At 35.6% G+C, this 20,118-nt stretch overlaps 2 protein-coding genes across 3 annotated transcripts in view; one reads left to right on the top strand and one right to left on the bottom strand.

Moving 5' to 3' along the window:
- Positions 1–20,118, bottom strand: part of LOC123864435 (pseudouridine-metabolizing bifunctional protein C1861.05) — a 154,060-nt gene that overhangs the window by 76,185 nt on the left and 57,757 nt on the right. The window lies entirely within an intron of this gene.
- Positions 1–20,118, top strand: part of LOC123864438 (CD82 antigen-like) — a 78,345-nt gene that overhangs the window by 38,902 nt on the left and 19,325 nt on the right. For both annotated transcript variants that reach the window (XM_045904859.1, XM_045904858.1), the window contains one exon: positions 12,688–12,732. The gene's annotated coding sequence lies outside the window, so the exon portion shown is untranslated. The remainder of the gene's footprint in view (positions 1–12,687; positions 12,733–20,118) is intronic.

Below are 20,118 nucleotides of genomic sequence, written 5' to 3'. Positions count from 1 at the left end.
TCTATAAAATTACATCGAGTTTGATTAATATTCAAAAGAGTAAATATAGAATATGGGCTTGAAATTTGGTACCTAGTCCACGCGGACGATGTAGATAAGAAGACGGATGAACTAGTCAAATAATTATAAAAGGTCACATCGTATAGTTCCAGATAACTTATCACAATTTTCATAGGTATCTCTAATTTTTTGAAAATAAAATATAGGCTATGTCACTCAGGAATAATGTAGCTTCTACTGGTGTAAGAATTTCTAAAATCGGTTCAGTAGTTCCAGAGATTATTTTCTTCAAACTTTAGCTCTTTATAATATTAGTATAAGTAGTTGTAGTTTAACGTAGTAGGTAGTGTTTCTAAAAAGAGTAGTCGGGTTTTAGTTGTATCAAAAGATACACTACAATTTTTTATTAATTTTTATAAGGTCAGGTGGGGTAAGAGGGACGCGGGGGGAAGAGAAACTGTAACTAGTAAAAAGAAAACTATAACGGCGAGCTCTATGGTCACTACGTTGATATAACAGTATTAGGCGTAGTTCATATATTCTTGGATACATGGCGCTACAACACGGCAGATAAGCGAGTAAAAGAGAGAAAAAAAAAGCAGTTGTCAAACTAAAAAAACCTAGACCTAGCGGCGTTCCTTGTTTGTGTTATTAAAATATTAAAAACATCAGTTTTGCGGTTGATTGCTATGGTAAGTGTAATTATTACGTTTAATCTTTATTTTCTACGTATTGTATTGTTTGTAGTGTGTGTTTTTAGTGCTTTTTCGATGTCAATAAAAACATAACCTTCAAAATGGCAAGCTGGGAAAGAGGAACGGCTGTACTAGGTTAAGAGAAACATATGTTCCTCTTTCCCGGTTTCAGGGGGTAACAAACATTTTTAAAATCCACTAAAATACCGGCTGACTTTTAAGTACTGGCCAAGATTTGTAGGATAAACCTACCTATGAATATGAACAACTTTTTCTAAATAAAAAGTCAGCTGTTGCATACAAAAGTATCGATCAGCTGTGACCAAAATGTATGAAATACTTAGTAAACTTTTTTTTTTTCGAGTACGAAAGTTGGTCCAATACAAAAGGTTAAGGTTTATCCTACAAATTTTGGCCAGGACTTAAAAAGTCAGCCGGTATAACACGTTCCGTAAATAGCCATGATTTGTTTAACTGTTTATTTGTTACAGAAAAAGCAAAATGCCTCGAGCTTACGAAAAAAAGACCGATAGAAGTTCTTACCCGAAAGAAAAACTATTAGAAGCAGTTAGGGCCGTTAAAAGTGGCGCTTTGTCAGGTTATGCAGCCTCAAAACATTATGTTATAGTTATATTTCAAAACATTATGTTATAGTTTATATTTCACTACGAATGTTATTGTTTGTGACAGTATTTTTGTTGTGATACATTGTTGTTTACAATTACGCGTATAGGCCAAAGTGAGAAAAGTTCAAAATTGTTAGAAGTTTGTTTTGTTTCTTACGAGTTAATTTTTTAAATTGTTATTAAGTAAAGAAATTCACTAAAACCATATCTGTTTTTAGAATACATTTCTATCCCAACTATTCCGACCAATATTATAAATGCGAAAGTCTGTCTTTCTGTCTGTCTGTCTGTCTGTCTGTCTGTCTGTATGTCTGTCTGTCTGTCTGTCTGTTGCGTTTCCACGCCTAAACCACTGAACCTATCTTAAGAAATTTGGAAGGTAGGTAGCTTGACACCCGGGGCTAGGGGCATAGGCTTCATTTTAACCGATCACGGGATACTAAAGGGGGTTCATGTTTTGAAAAATTGTGCCAAGCGCGATATAACCAAAACGCGGACGAAGTCGCGGGCGGAAAGCTAGTTTTTAATACGTTCATTTAATACCAGAAAAAGTTTAGCACCTCTGACCTTACCTATATGTTCCTGTTACCCCAAATTTCGTTTTTGTATGCTGTCAGCCTAAATAAGACCTTTTTTTTAACGAGGTAAGGTTTTCATTCCCTTAACTCAAAAAAAAATTTAATACATGCTATATAAACACTTAAAAACACGAGTTATTACTGAAAAGTATCGAGTGTTCCTCTTACCCCAAATCTCGGGTAAGAGGAACATTTTTATGACCTAGCTTTGTTGCTAAATTGTGCTGTAATTATACGAACAATCTAGTTCTGTATCAAAAAAAATGTTAGTATATTTCAAAAGCGAAGATTTGTTTCAATTAATATCGAAATAAATGTATAATTTTGATAGCTGAAGGCCAAAATGTTCACAAACCAGTAAAGTATGTTTCTCTTACCCCACTTGACCTTATTTTTAATTTGATTGTTACTTTTCCAGACACCCTGTCGAAAAGTAATAAAGAGGATGCTCGTTTATCAAAATTAGATGTATAAAATACACCTGAATTACACTGAGATAGACATGGGCTTTTCACATTATAATTACGTAAACAATATTGTACAAAATCTCTTTATCGAGTAACTCGAGTGTTTACGCATCGAGGACTTCACCTACTTCCTTAATTAGAATTCTATCGGAACTCGTGGTGATGGGATAATGATATTAGGGGTTCGCGATAAAATAGGGCAAATACCTCTATATTTTCTGCTTAATCGGTCCCTTAGTGGCTGAGGGACGTGACCTTAATAATTCGAGATGTGGTCTTTGATCTGTTACGTGCTCCGGCTGGGGCTGAAATTTTCCAGCTGTGACGTTTATCTAGGTTCATTTTGATTCGAATCCTTATGTAATATCCAGCTTTTGGTATAATATTGAAAGGGGTGACATTTTATTAGGATATTTTACGCATTTAACATTCCGGTACGATGCCGTGTAGAAACCGATAAGCGGTATGGTCTCATTAAAACCGCCATGGGCTATCCAAGTTAGCACACTTCCACTTTAGACTGCATCGTCACTTACCACCAGGTGAGATGGCGATCAAGTGCTAGCTAATTGTAATCGATGAAAATGTTTTTAGTTTTGTGCAAAATTTAAGTTAGTGTCAAGAAGTAACAAATAAATAAACTAATAAACTAATACAAATAATAAGCAATTCGTATTTAAAATAGGTATGTATTCGGAGATATTGTATGCTTGGATATTCAAAGATACAGCAAAGTATCACATTGATATATTTCATTACAAGCAAATATTTGACAGACATTTCATCCAAGTTCCATTCGAGGGTAGAATTTCATTTATTTCATTCATGCCGTAATAACCGTTCTTAACCTAAATAAGGAATTTGTAAATATGGGCCAAGGTTCTTATGTGACGTCTACGCTCCTTTCCCTTTGCTAGCAAGGTCGTAAAATTAGCATACGCTTTCTTTGATTAGATAGGTATATAGGTACCTTACGCATACATACCAACACGATAGCTCTATAGCTGCCTTACTCAATACATAAAATAAACAACACTAGCTTTTATCCGTGACTTTGTACACGTGGACTAAGTCATATAAAAATGACTTAGATGTGACCGTGAACCCTTTGAAATGAATTTTCCCCAGAATAAGAATAACCTAGTTTGATATAGTCCTGCGAAATTTATCAAGTAGGTATGTCTTTGATACCATTGGGTGGGGGCGCTTTTTTGAGTCTGATTTATGACATTTATTTCTCTACTAGCCGATGCCCGCGACTTCGCCCGCGTGGATTTAGGTTTTTCGAAATCCCGTGGGAACTCTTTCATTTTCCGGGATAAAAAGTAGCCTATGTGCTAATCCAGGATATTATCTATCTCCATTCCGAATTTCAGCCAAATCCGTCCAGTACTTTTGCGTGAAAGAGTAACAAACATACACACACACACACACACACACACACACACACACACACACACACACACACACACACACACATACAAACTTTCGCCTTTATAATATTAGTGTGATGTGATTAATAAGTATGTTAACGAGATTAATAATACTTGCCCTCTCTCCGCTTCTGCTTTTAGTTAAGACAATAAATTAATAGAACTACCTAATCGAAATTGCGATTTATACTTCAATGAACGCGATTTGGCAAGTGCCTGAAATAAATTTAAATTTTCTATTTCCAGTTAAGATAGCTGAAAATAACACAAAAACAGTACTTACTCGACGTTTTGTAAGTTTTCACGTAGGTATTTAAAATCACACGTTATGCTGATGGCCATTAACGTTTGTGTAATGAATACGGAATGGCGCTTGACTGTTTAAAGTGTGTCATCGGAGCCGAGGGAAATGAGTTCCGGTGTCAACGAGTGAACATCGCGTCGTTCCTCATTAAGGGGCGTATCTTAACCGTTTTAATAAATTGAAACAGAAAGAGTTTTATTTGTGAACTTCGCATGACAAAATTGACACTATATAAAGCAGCAAACAGATAGTTAATTACTAAATGATGCCCGGGGCTTAGCCCACGTGGACTTAGGTTTTAAAAAATCCCGTGGGATCTTTTTGATTTTTCGAGATAAAAAGTAGCCTATGTCCTTCCCCGGGATGTAAGCTAACTCTGATTCTCCTGACTCCTGTCGCTCGATCTCAGTCTACAGTTAGAAGCGAAAGTATACCAGATGAGAGCATCAGCGGGGTTGTCAAACCAAACAAAACACTGCAACAATGCTTTGTTACTAAACTAGAGCGAAACAAGTGTCCGAACTAAAGGAACCCTCGTCTTGTCCACTGTAGCGTAATTTGTACACCAGCTGAGAGCACTCAACGAGAACCAAATTACGTTTAGCTCCCAGGAAGCATTGTTACCAGAAGATATTTTGAAAGCGCAATTCTTCGCTGCTTTCATTAAGACATCTTAATTAATTTATTAATATAAGAGGTAGGCCAGGCTGGGCTCACTTGAAAAGGTACTATAATATAGGGTTGCGTGCTATAGTTGAGAGCTACAGATGGGGGCTACGAATGGGAGCTACGGATAGGAGCTACGAATAGGAGCTACGAATGGGAGTAACGGATGCGCTAGTGGTGTACTAGCCCCGTTCTCCCCACCGTCGTCGATGCATCGCTTAGCTCGAGTCACGCTTTTACCTCGCAGAGCTACCTCACCCAGCGGTGGTGCATCTTTTTTTTTATTCAGATACAAGTTAGACCTTGATTGCAATGGAAGCGGGCTAACCTGGAAGGGATATGGCAGTTTTCAACAAACCCATATCCCTTTGGGTTCTAATCGGCATCGTACCTGAACGCTAAATCGCTTGGCGGCACAGCTTTGCCGGTAGGGTAGGTTCATAGCACATCATATAATCCCACCCCGCTACACCGCTTAGCATTAGTGGAAATAGTAAAATAGTTTCGTAGCTTAGCTTTGGTCTCCTCATAGCATAGCTGCATAGCATATCTTTGGTGGAAAAGCCGTCTAAATGATATGTTTTTTTTAAAATATACGTTAAATTGATAACCTCCTCATTTTATTAACAAACTGATAAATAACATCATCGTTATATTCTGCTATGGTAGAATATCGATCGTAATTAACAATGAATAATAATAATTCTATTTTTAATCTATCGATGGTGGTTTCGACATCAATTGTCGATAAGTTAACATAAATAGCAACGTTGTAATTTGACAGACACAGCATAAGCTTTCTTGACAAATTATAATCTGTTTGTGTTGCGAATAATAATAATTATCATATTATATCACAAATAGATTGATTAATTATTATTAATTTGACCGTTAAATGACTTTATCAAAATCAAACTACATTTTAAGGATATTTTATTTCTTCAATATTAATGAATATTTCAAGATATAATTAAAAACAGGTGTTGTAGGTCAACTGTTGTATTCACGGGTTCAGAAGGTGGTGCCGTTTGATCTTTACAAGATGGGCGTTATACGTTTTGTTTGACCCACAAGTTCTTCATCAGAAAGCCAACCAAGTATATTTGAGTATATACAAAGCTCGTTTATCATGTCCTCGATTGTTATGAAGATTAAGAATGCCGCCTTTAAATTATTCTGGCTTTCCTCCTTCTCTGGATTGTGCCAAGTTTTTGGTACTAAATCCTATACAGCGTAAAAGTTTAGGCTCGTATTGCTTTATTGTATCTTTGCAAAAGAAAGAATTTCGCGACTTTCACGTTAGTTATGTGGACACAAATGATTTTTTAATTGATGCGAATAAACGGTGATAGCATTTTATTAAATTCATCATTCATTGCTTAAATTACAACACAAACAAATTAACTCCGGAAGTATTTCAGAGAATTGCCACATTGAATCCAAAAAAAGGTTCGTGTAAATAATTAAGCAAGGTTATTTTTACACCGCTTTTATATGCTTAAATTTAGAAGCAGAAGAAATGCTCTCTGAATGGGTGCCTTCATTTGTATATTTAACGAGTTCAAGGTCCAGCTCTGTACTACAACCGTATGTGGATGCATTTCTCAATTCTCATTCTCATAATAAATTACCACCTCATTAATATTAAAAGTTAGAATGTTAAATATTTTATTAACATAAGAGTTAAAGTTAGAATTGAATTTAAAAAAAGAATCCAGCCAGTCTAGTTAAGAAGAATGCTAGTGATTCTGATATTAAAATCTAGTTAAATGCGTTATTGCAATATGCAAAGTGCAAACTCTAAATAAAATTACGTGAGAGTCATACAGTCGACGTCACAAACGTATTATAAACTACAAACTTGCTGTGCCGTATATTGGCAGTAATTGCTTAATTGCATATCTAGTGGAAAATTAGTGGTAGGTTTACTTGTGTGCCATGGATGAACTGAACTAAACATGATAAATGTAATAAATAGCTGAATAGCTAAAGTATCCAATTAGTCGGGTGGGTGGTTTACCCTAGTTACGACAACGTCTATCGAGTAATTACGTTGCAATACAGTGCTACGTCACTAGATGACTGATTCCACCTTATTAGTATTTACTGATTTTGTTTGTGGTTTAGCGACAACTCATAATATTAATCACTAGCTGATGCCCGCGATTTCGTTCGCGTGGATGTATGTTTTTTAAAATTCCCGTGGGAACTCTTTGATTTTCCATGATAAAAAGTAGCCTATGTGCTAATCCAGGGTACAATCTATCTCCATTCTAAATTTCAGCCTAATCCGTCCAGTAGTTTTTGCGTGAAGGAGTAACAAACATACACACACACGCACACACACACACACACATACAAACTTTCTCCTTTATAATATTAGTGTGATTAATCAGGGAAAACTATAATTTTATTGTGCACCTAATAATCCATTCTCAAAGAGCTCAATCAAAGATGGTGATCGTTTCGCGATGGACTCTAATTTTATAAATACTTTTTTCAAATAAATCAAATCGAGGCTTACGACAGTGTACTCACAATTCCTGCATAGTATCGCCAACGTGATAATTTTTTATTGTTTCATATATTCTCAATGCAAGCGTCCACACTTGTCAGTATCAATGATATCTCATTGCTTTAGTGGTAGTCGCCGGCAAGTAGAGTAGCTACTCTTATGTAATCGCTACGTTTTACCGGCAAACAAGCACGTAATTTGGCAAGGAAGATATTTTTAGTGGGATCACGGACGCCGCCGAAGCGTCACATACTAAGTTTTTAGTCTGGAGACCCGCAAAACTACTGAGAAATCACTGACATGAGTGAATTGAAGCTACTGCGTTATCAGTATAGTACTGAAACTGCGAGGTTACGGTGATGGGACTGTGATTTCACCGGTATTTGTAAAGAGGCCTTTAGGCATCATAATAAACATTTCATATAACAGATATCACCTATTTAATTGTAAATTTCATTCCGCAGCGAATACTCAAGGCCCGGGAATCAATTATATTATTATTGTCGTTTTGAGAGTCGCGAGAAAATTTACGATCGGTAAAACGGTCGGTTGAGTAGGTTCATTAAAAATTAATCGCCGACGGATAAGTACTCTCCCATAGAGAACGCCGGGTTTCGTCCAGTAATTGTAATCTAATGACATAACGTGATCTGACTGTATTGGAATAAATATAAGCATTTTGTTTAAAAAATATTGTATTGTGAAAAAAATATATAATTTTTATCAAAATTAAATTCAGATTCAAATTGAAATTAGGTAAATAATATTTTAGTTTTTTTTTACTCAATAAGTGGAGGTTTTATGAAAAGCTATTGTATTCGTACTTGGCTCAAATATTTGTGGAAGTTATTATCCTGCCTGCGACATATTTCTATTACAAATATTATTGACGCTGTCTGTACACGCGCTTTGCAATAACGAGATGTGGGTCGTTCCTCTTGGCTAACATTTCCAAATAAAATATGAATTAATGTACCTATGCATACTTTGTTAAAAGGAAGTATTATATAACTTAGAAATAGTTTAACTTTCAAACTATGAAGGCGATTAAATCTCAGACTACCTACAGATCTAGACACTAGAGTGTATATAGATATGACTTTACGATAAATATTTATTTACCTGATCGTTTCCAAAGTTTAATGATGTATGGAAACATTTTCGACTGACTTATTCAGGACCTACTATTATATTGTTACCTTGAATGTATCTCATACATGATTGTCTGAGTGCGTGCGTGTAACTTTCAAGCTACACTCGCACATTGCGTGTCAAGATGGCTTTCGAAACTTTTATTGAGACGAATATTGAGTAATCTACGAGTATAACCAACACAAGCCCTATCCATACGTCTCACTAACATTCATAATCAAAGTTATATATAGTATTTTTGTACTCGCACGGGTAGCTTGAGAGGAACTATTCCACTACAGGTACATAGTTTTCCTGTAACTTTACTATATAAGCAGAGCACGCTACGATAATTTTCAGGTGGGTCGATTTTTCCAGACTTGATTTACCATTTCGCAAAAAGTTCATTAATTATGGCCTATAATATAACCTTCTTAGATAATTCCTCTTTGTTTTGGTAAAAACCGTAATGAAAAAATATGAAAATCCGTAATCTGTAAAAAAAGAAAGGCCAAGAGAGGGTGACATAGGGCAAGTAACAAGTAAGCGAAACGGTTCAAATTCTATTTAGATTGCTAAAGTCAGGGTTCGTTAACTTTTATTCAGAACTTACCTAACCCTAAATCGGGAGCTACAAAATCGTTAAGTAGGTTAGGTATTATAACAACTCACCGCAATTCCCCCTTTGTGCAAGCCTGGTCCACCCAAGCGATGGGGAAGGATGGGGAAAGAACCCCCCAGCCCCTAGTGGCCATAATTTATACGGCTGACAGCTTCCAATTTTTTAAAACATAATCTAATTATACAACTACAAAGACATTTTGCAACATTAGTAAAATACCTACCTACTGTGAAAGTTGACTGTATTTATTTGTTACTACTTCGTTAGCAAATTCCTTGATCTTAGCGTCTATTTATTAACTCTAAAACCGTATTTGGCAAGCTGCGAATAATTATTATTTACTATCGTTTCAACTGAGTTCGGTAGCACTCCTTCGTTCTAATTTACCTCAGTCTTTGAGGTTAGAAGCACACTCCCTCGCGGCCATGATTTATATGTGCAAAGATAACAAATCTGACTCACCAAGGTCATATGCCCTGATGGTATCTTTATGTTCTGATTAAATAATGCCCGCGACTTCGTCCGCATGGATTTTTGAAAATACCATGGAAAATCTTTGATTTTCTGGGGTAATAATTATATTTTTCACATCCATTACCAGGATGCAAGCAACTATCTATGTACCAAATAGGTAGATGATGCCCGTGACTTCGTCTGCGTGGATTTAGATTTTCCGAAAACCCGCGGGAACTCTTTGATTTTCCGGGATAAAAAGTAGCGCATGTCGCTCTCCAGGTCTTCAACTATATCCATTTAAAAAACAAGGTCAATCCGTTGCTCTGTTGCGGCGTGATTGAAACCAACTAATGGAAAATCTACATCCACGCGGACGAAGTCGCGGGCATAAACTATTAAAATATAAAGTCAAAAATAGAACTCCAATAATAAATTGTTGATCGCTCGTAAAGTTAGCAGAAACAGTTAATATCTACCAGATTCGATAAAACTTTGGAAGCTATCATAGGAGCGGAACATATACACGGAAATCGATTTTGGCACGCATACGAGAACATCCAAATACATAAAAAGTTCGTATAAATATACGTAGATAATATTCGCACATAGTTCAAAAATCGATAGATATTGGGGTCCCAAAGTGCTAGACTGACGACCTCGTACCAGAAAGCGCAGCATTGGTAGACCTCTTCACCTAGGTGTATAGATGACATCAAAAACGTCGTAGGGAGCCACTGGATTCAAGTCCTTACAAAAGACCCAAGTCCACGAATGGACATGATGTATAGGTTGACGATGATGATGATGGTGATGATTATTATTCATGACTTAAACCTGAGTGTGTGTCTGTGCGCGTATGTATTTATGAACTTTGTAGAGCCTATGTTTAGTTTCTGTTGACAAGGACCCCTCGGCTATTTGATGCCATTTCTGCCTATCTTTGGAATAGAATTATTGATTTCTTTTCAAAACTACCTAACCAAAACTGGGACCTTTACTCAGAAAACGGCGGTCATTATGGCTACGTTGCGCATATTTTTTATTTTTAAACGAACCGGATATTATGTTGTTGTTTGTATAACATGTGATGTTGCGGTTTCAACGCCTGTAATTTCCTGCCCCAAATTATGTCATAATGTCGTGTGGACACTGCAGGCTTGCCAGAATATATTCATTTTCTACTGCATAAAATAATATCATGACTATATTTGTTAAGCAAAGAACGAAAAAATTATATTCCGATGTTGTTTTGGGGTGGCATTTACTGCCCCAGATTTTGTCGCATCAAGTATAGACAGTATTCGGATATAGCTGTAAACCACGTGGATTTCATATTCGATAATGCAACGAAAGCAATTATTTAATTAAATTGTCTTTTTAATTGTTTTTTTCACGCATTCGCAAAGTAATAAAAATGGAAGCGTGGAACAAAATCCTAACAAAATGTCTTGCTCTTTAACACGGAACGAGATCGTTTATTTTTGGCAATATCACAGAATACTTAATTGTACCCTCCAAGTGTAGGAGATTCCGCAAAGATGTTTAAATAAATAGATATTGTTCCACTGTAAAATTATACCAGCAAAACATATACAAATGTATATCCGGTTGTAGGTAGCAAGTTTAGTAATTTTCTTAAAAGCGTCGTATAAATTCACAAGAAAAGACGAGGTGTTTGAAATAAATTCTTCACATCAACAATGCTGTAATGCCCCAGATTTATAAGAGATGACTGCTGACCTCTTGCGAGATAAAGATAAAGTATACGTTTGCAGATATACGTGTCTCATTAAAATCTTCCTAAGTGATTTGCTTACTCTCAGCACTGCGTTGTTAAAGGCCTATATAAAAAAAAACTAACACATTCGCTGCGTTACTCGAAGTACTCGTATTTAGACGTATTTGACTTTCGAACTGTGGGAACTGTGCAGGTTTTTTTCGAACTGAGATTGACGGACGATGCGACAAAAAGAGAGACACTCTTTTTGTCGCATCGTCCGTCAATCTCAATTTGATGCATTTTTTTTCGTTTTCATGTATCTATGTAACCTATGTAAGGTTCAATGTCTAAAAATATCTAGTATATTTAGGCCTTCTACTGAATCCGCCGCTATATTGTTACCAAGACCGCCAATCTCGCCCACGCAACTTGGCACTAGTTCTACAGTCGGTACCATGTTATCTATGTGTAGTAAAATTGGCGCCAAGTGAATTTAATGTGATACACATATTTTATTATTACCATATTAGAATAGCTATTGCTATGGGAAATTATAGTCATAGATTTAAACGAAAATCTACTATTGCATCTTAGCACCCTAAAGATTTACTTGCCAATGTTCTATAATTTCTATTTGAATGGGATTAGTAAAGAAATGATATAAATTTTAAAGTAATGGCCAGTTTTTTAATACCTAACGGGATTAGTCAAAAGTTCAAGACCTTATCCTAAAAAAGGTCGTAACATATTTACACGTTTTTACAGAAGGTATAATGTAACGTAAATGAGTACTTAAAATTGAACGCTTACGTTTTACGAGGTCCCGGGCATAATATTTGCAATAGGTAGAGGCAGGGCATGGGATTAGTGGGCCGTAAACCTCGGTAATATAAAGTGTTGTTCTCGATCCATTTTCTCCGCTATTAGGGTGTGTTTTTACTTTTTACTGAAGCGGCGACAAACGAAGAGCAGATCAGTCGTGCAATGGCGGATGCAACATGTTACATAGAGTAGAGCGGAGGTTGTGATAGTTGCGCTAACCTTGTAACAAAATATCACAAAATGTATTTTAGGCTGGGATCGGATTATATAACACTAGCTGACGCCCGCGACTTCGTCCGCGTGGATTTAGGTTTTTCGAAATCCCGTGGGAACTCTTTGGTTTTCCGAGATAAAAAGTAGCCTATGTGCTAATCCAGGATATTATCTATCTCCATTCCGAATTTCAGCCAAATCCGTCGCGTGGTTTTTGCGTGAAGGAGTAACAAACATACACACACACACACACATACAAACTTTCGCCTTTATAATATTAGTGCGATCTATACGCCCTATCTAACCCATGGACCTAGGCTGCTATAATTTTGCACAAGTTTTCCCTTACTACTCCTTTTTTTTCTATAACTATTCTTCATACCTACTTTATATTTTTCTAAATATTCCTATATTTATTTATGATTTTCTTTTCTTGCAGGAAATTACCAGAGTGTAGGAGTACGAGCTTCGAAATGCCACCTAAGTAAGCCTATTTACAAATTCAGTTTACTAGTAAAGACTAGTTCGGCAAGTCCGGATTGATAACTGACTTCTTTTCACCGTGTGCTGAGTATTGAAAAGAATTGTTTATAGAAGGTACAAAATACGGGAAGTCAACAATCAGTCCGGTATTGCCCTTATACATTTTGATGAAGGCCTAATAATATACATTTACATATAATATTATGTTTTTTTTTTCTTACAATTCGTTCTCTTAGTTTTGTTGTAAACTATTGTAAAAAACCACCTAAAACTAATAAAAATAACAAAGATGCTCAACTTTATGTTCATACCGATAAATCAGGTTCACATCTTGTTAAAAACGTATTTGATATAAATCATGTATTATTCGCAAAACTATCCAAGTCCAAACAGATCTTCGAAATTAAAAAGCATAACATTTTTCATGAATAAAGATAATGCTTAAAGGAGTCAAACAAGAAAATTGATTTGTACGAGTTTTATGCCTTTATTAGCAGCACGGCGTAAGGCTCAGGAGGTGCGAACACGTCGTTGTGAAAGGGAGGCAAATGCAAATGTAGAAGTCAGCAATAAAATCTGGACCAGTTCACTTCACAGTAAGGGAATTCGTTCATGAGTTAGAAACTAATTTCCTGCAGCACAAAGCAATCGGCAGGATCGATGCGCCTCTCTGATAGACACCGTTCGGCACGTCCCGTTGATTGGTTTAGTATTTGCTATGCTTTTTTTTCTTCCAATCCGTACAGACTGGCCCAGTGTGTCATATACCTACCTAAGCCCTTTTTATTCTGAGAGGCAAGCCGTGTTTAGTAGTGGGCCGGCGATGGGTTGGTCATGATGCTTTTTTATAACTGTGAAATCAGTACATGTTGAACCGGTAAAATGGGGTTCCCGGTAAAAAACAGACAAGTGCGAGATGAACTTGCGCGAATAGAATTTCGTATGAAAAATCGTAAGTTTACAATATTGGGATATTTATTATGTCTATTTAGGACCTTAGATTTCTCATAAATTTTAAGTTTTACATTGGTGATCAAATTGGTAATAGACAGGCATAAGTATTCAAATAATTTTGAGTTTTGGATCCATTTTACTCTGACAATCGCGATTGAGTTTGGTTACCTACGACATATTATTTGCCTTGTTTACGACCCTGGTCGTGATGAATTATTGCCACCATTATTTATGAAATAGAAGGGAGGCGTACACGGTTGATCGGCAATTTTCCGATATAAGAATCTTTTCTTCTTTAAATAAAGTATACATGTTTTAAGTTTTAATATTATATGTACTGTTCAACTTATTGAACTTAATAAAATGGTAATTCTATGGAGTGAAAATATAGAAGTTCATCTTTAAATCGCTAACCTAAGAACTTGATAAGAATAAATATTAATAGGTATATTGATACCAAGTTTAGCTAGCCTTTATCTTTCTGAATTAGTGCGAATGAATGAAAAGAGTAGCTGATCTACCCTGTTTGAGTGATTTTAAAAATCTCGTAGAAATCCTATAATTTTCTGAGATAAAAAGTAGCCTATATCACTCTCCAGATCTTTAACTATACTCGTGCCAAAAATCACGCTCATCCGTAGGACAAACCAAACAATCAATAAGAACATTTTCGCATTCTTATTATGGGTGGGGATATGGGTAGTGACTATACGTAGTATTTTCATAACTACATGCAAAATCTCAAGCTTCCAAGCACCAATTTGGACACTAGGCAAGTGATGAGTCAGTATTGCTACGAGAGAGCTACGAGTTTGTCAGCCAGTTGAAAGACGATGTTTTACTCGTGAACGGTATAATTTAGTATGACAGGTTAAGAATTTGTAGGTCTTTGCGTGATATAAAATAATAAATAATAATTTAAAAGTTTTCAAAAGAATTCTGACTGCGATTTGTACTGCATCTTTTTTACTCGCTCGCGCCATCATAATGACGTATCATTTATCAAAATCAGTTGAGCCGTTGAGTAGTTAGGAGCGGCAATAAGAATGGGTATACATATAAAAGGTCAAAAACATAACCCTTTTGGGATTCGCCGCAGTCGGGTAAAACGTGTCGACATTATAGTTGATAACTTTCATGCATAATATTCTGTGTACTGAACTCGCTTCATTTTCTGTTAGTTGTTTTATAATTAAAAGCGCAGTTGTATACTTCACGTACATACGAGCAAATATACTCGGAATAAGTAGTAGTTTTAATTAACGTTGTTTAATTTTCTACGGAATTCATCTGATGATGAAAAATGTTATGTTTTGACTAGAGAAGAATATATTATTCAAATAAATTTGCAACCTCAATCGCATTTTCAATTATTTTTATTTGTTTTTGTATTTTTTAGGCTTATGTTACAGGCATAGACTATATATATAATGGTTACAGGACTGTATCGTTTGTACACGTCTACTGTATAACTAAATGTATACAATTTTGAAGATATACTACTAGATACTAGGTCAAGCCCTTGGCTTCGTATCATGGATTTTTAAAAATCCCGTGGATTTTTCTTATTTTCCGAGCCCAAAAGTAGTCTATGTCCTTCTCTGGGATGCAAGCTATCTTTGTGCGAATTTCCGTCAAAATCGGTCAAACGGATGGGCCTTGAAATATGATGATGGCTCTGATAGTAGACAGGCATACTATACTTTCACATTTATGATATTAGTACGGATAAGTATATGTAACGTTTCGGAATTTCATTTTTAACTATTTCTTGTACGTTTATATTGGCTTTCCAAAGTAAATTTTTAAGTAGTTAATAAGATAAGGCTAAGCAAAATATTAAGTAGTTACTTATCTGCATTGTTAAAACTCATATTTAAATTTATATTCCTACTTAAAACTTAACTGTGAATTTGATGTTTCCGTTTAAGATGCCGAAAATAGGTCTGACTTTCTTTTGTTTGATTCGTTATCCAATAATACTTACCTAAATACCGTACGTAAATAAACATTTATCCTCGCCTCAGCGACCTTGTAGGGTAAAATGGTGGACGTAATTAATTGGCCAAAACTATTTTAGGCTGAAGGACATTCTTAACCAAAATAGCTTCCTGAAACATGATTACATACTGAAATAGCCGATTTTTTTTTGGTTTACCCTATCGTTTTAAAATAGTTACATAAGTTACAAGTGCGGCATGATATTAATTGCGCACGTGTATCATAATGATAACGTTTTCCCAATAGTAAAAACAGTAAAAAAAACCTTAAAGAGTTAATTCGATACTTCTGTGTTTCATCAAATAAATTCACACAAAAGAATAAATCATCGACACAAAAACCCACACAACACACGTAGGTAGTTAGTAAGAAACAGAGTTTTCAATATCCTATCGTACTAATAACTACTTGGCACCTATTAAACACCTCAAAAACCTCCAAAACAGCCGTTTCGTGTGACAGTCATTATATTCCCACACTAGTGTGAATATGTAGAAGATTCCTACTCGGCGTTGTAGGCTAATTAACTGTAATGTAAAATATTTTAGTGTAGTTGGTAAAAGTATGCTTTAAAGTTTAATAGTGGTGAAGTAATTGAGAGGTGTTTCACGAGCTATGTATTGAATATTGTATATAGAATTTATAATAAATAGATAATAATAAGAGAAATAGAAATAATAAATTCTATAGTAAATAAATGTTGGATAGGTTTCGTCGGTTTACGGTTGAGTATTTTTGAATTGGTGATGTACCTATTAAGACCAAGTAGACACAACTGCCTCCCACTTAGAATTATTTTTAACTGAGTTTTTAGTACAATAATTTTCAGTCCAATTTACCAACATTAGAATGCAAATAGCATTCTAATGTTAATAGATAGATAGTCACAACTACTACGGATGGATAGTCTTGACGTTTCCAAAGTCCTGCTAAAGCAATTAATAAATAATTAAGGGGTTAATATTTAGCAGGGTGCGCTAATCAGCGGATATGTATCACGATATATATTACATCAATTGATATATATTTATGTGGATGTAGGTACTATACCCATTGATATAAAAGTTTAAGGACTGTAAGATATAATATTATAAGAGATTTAGGACTGTACCTATACTAAATTTTGATCCGCAGCGCTCTCTGTGCAAGCTGAATTGCACGTAGGTAATTACGTCGTAACAAGAATCGCTAATTATTTCAACGTCCTTGCGGAGTGATCCTTCTGTATCTGAAAGGTACTTTTTAATATTCTGTGGTTTAATATGGTTTGCAAAAAAAGAAACGCATTTCAAATGATATTTCCCGAGTCACACCTCGTTCTATCACGAACGGCGATTTCATTCTCTTCTCACTGAAAATACATAGAATGCGTGTCGCAGGCAAGGTATCCGCTGTGTTTTGCATTTTGCTCTAAGCGACTTTGGAAGCAATTATTCAGGTATTGAATGCATGCTCTAATACACGTCGTTCATTCGTTCAAACGGATCGGTAATGAGGGTGCTATAATTATAACTAAAATCTACCTATGCACCTACATCGAACGCTTCGCTTGCTTCGGCTGGTTGATTAACATATTAATAGAGGTGTTTATTTTGCACATTAAAAATGTTTTTTGCTGTATATATGTGATGTGTGAATTTTGATGCAACGATATTTTATTTAGTTTCGAAGGATATTTTATTATTTTGACAATTACCTGATTCGTTTCTTTGGATTCATAAAACACAAGCACTTTATAGTGGTATTTATAGTATTTGTATATGAAAAATTTGTATTTACTTCAGCCAAACAATAAATACTTACATATAAAAATATTGTAAAAAAAGTGCTAATATGGCTATAATTGTATAGGTAACATCAATACTCTTTAAACTATAACTGTACAAATAACATTAATACTATTTAAACACCTCAATCTGAAGTCGGGAATTTTTATTCGCCTGTCAGGAATATACCTAATTATAATTGCAGCAAAATTGTAGTCTTATACAAAGTATCTGAACACATAAATGTCAATATCTCTTTCGCTTAATCTACCGGAATAATAAACACACTTTAACGTCGTGTGTCTTTCATATGCAAAGAGCACATGCATGTCACACACTACCGACGCGACGTCGCGTGAACGTCCCGTGTTCCATAAGTTACCTTGAGCAACACCCATGCTCGTAAACGTGTTTTTCCTTTTATCTAAATAGCAACACGTACGCTACCACGCTATTAAAGTTTCTATATCTGTCACAGTTTTTTCTTCAGTTCAGTTCAGTTTTTTCAGCACAACAACAAACACAATTTCGCATTTATAATTATAGGTATAGGTAGTTAAGTAATAATAGTGAGGTAGTGAAGTAGTTATTTTTCGGAAAAGTTTCTATATTTACTTTATCCTACTTCAGGTTACTTATGCGAAATCAAAGTCAAAATCATTTATTCAAAGTAGGTACAATTGTACTCCTTTTGATGGTCGAAAATTTTAAACTAAAGCACTTCAACTACTTAGTCAGTACTGCTAAGTTATTTCTTACTAATTGGTGAAGGATATACATTCCATTTCAGACACATTGCTCTATCTACGAGTAGGTACCTACTACAATATGTATTCTACACGAATTATGATTTCGCTCTAAAAATATTTTCCGCGATGTTTTTGTTGCCCTCACTTCTACCTAAGTATCTTCCTTAACTGAAAACTAATAAAAACAGCTCAAAGTTACGCAAGCCCGCGGCTCCTTTCTAAGGATTAATGAATTTATAGAGATCCGCGTCAACGAATTCTAACTATACCTAAACCTATAGTACAGAAAATACACCTCGTTTAAGAGTAAGTAAATAATTTAATCAGTCTTATTTATCAACGGAAGGACTTGATTGACGAAAAGATTACACCGGGGACGCTTCAGAAATACGACTAAGTACGGAACTCACTGTGGTTTGCTACTACAGGTAGGTATGTAAAGCTACCTATATGGCACATAGGCATTTCGAATTGTCTATTCCGTCAACGATCCTGTTTCCAGTCACGTTTGTAACCATGTTCAGTCTTATGTACCTTTCTGTCGGTCCAAATTGTCAACATGTTCCAAAGGTGATATTTTAAACACATACATTCCCACTCCCTCCGCGTAGATTTATTGGAATTATACCGGAAAAATCTCTTGGGAACTTTTTGTTTTTCCGAGATAAAAAGTAGCTTACACCTATCTATCTTAGGGATGCAAGCTACGAGTATCTCTGTACCCAATAGACGACAACCGCGACTTCTTCACTGTGATCTACATTTTTTTAAATCCCGTGGGAACTCTTTCAACTTCTACTAAACGTAGCTGGATATATCCAGTCCTGGGATGCAAGTTATCCCGGTGCCATATTTAGTCAAATCAGTTAGTCGATAGACAGACAAACTTTAGTTTTAGTATGTATTAGTATTAGTATGGAGGTAATAATTTCTTATACTTTCGGCCGCAAGCTATGACCACAGGAGGTGCAAAACCAGTAATATGCATTAATTACAGTTTGAAAAATGCATTAACCTCTTATGTCTCGTTGTGAACCATCACCTTAAGCCCTAATTCGCACGAGCGTTAAAAAAGCGTTGCGTTAAAACCCGGCGTTGCGCTGAAAATACAAAGTTCGCGTTAAAAAAGCGTTGACGTGTGAACAGATACTTGGGAATGCATTTGTTCTATTTTAACGCTTTTTTAACGGACGTTAAGAAAGCTCTCGTGCGAATGAGGCCTTAGAATTAGTTCTGGGAATGAGAACACTCGGCACTGACTGCTATTGACAGGGAAATGGCTGTAGGCATTTGAATGATCAGCAATCCCGTTCGACGTCGGCTGCCAATGACTCATTGCCCATTTCTATTTGGATAGTTAGCTATTCTGCATAATTTCTGTGAACACAGCTACAGTTTAAAGCTTTTGTGTTGGATTTTTGGCTTGTGATAACTATTGAACTCATTTGTGTCCTCTCGACATCTACGCCGTAGCGGCAATTGGCTTATTAAACTCATGACTGATTTGTGGTTATTTTGAAGCAACTTCATTAAACTGTTAAATAAACTTTCGAGCCAAGCAAATCTAGATCATTTATCATCAATACTTAAGATGTGAAAAGAAAAGTCCTGACTCACTCCCTGGCTGACTCATCAACACTCACAAACTTTTGGTATTAGAAAGCTCAAATTTTGCACTGAGGCTACACTTATAACGCAGACTAGGTATATATAGAGCCTTTCTCAAAATTTCCGCGGGGGAATAAAGAGGATTTATTTTCGCCAAGTGAAGCCGCGGGCGGTCGCTAGTTAAATACATACATATAAACAACTAGCTGAATCCGTCCAGTAGTTTTTGCGTTAAAGAGTAACAAACATCCATACATACACACAAACTTTCGTGTGATATTGTAACTGAGCTTGTTAGCGACTTTATAA

The sequence above is a fragment of the Maniola jurtina genome, chromosome 4, assembly GCF_905333055.1.
Source record: "Maniola jurtina chromosome 4, ilManJurt1.1, whole genome shotgun sequence".
Taxonomy (NCBI): domain Eukaryota; kingdom Metazoa; phylum Arthropoda; class Insecta; order Lepidoptera; family Nymphalidae; genus Maniola; species Maniola jurtina.
This window is presented reverse-complemented; position numbering and strand designations above follow the sequence as displayed.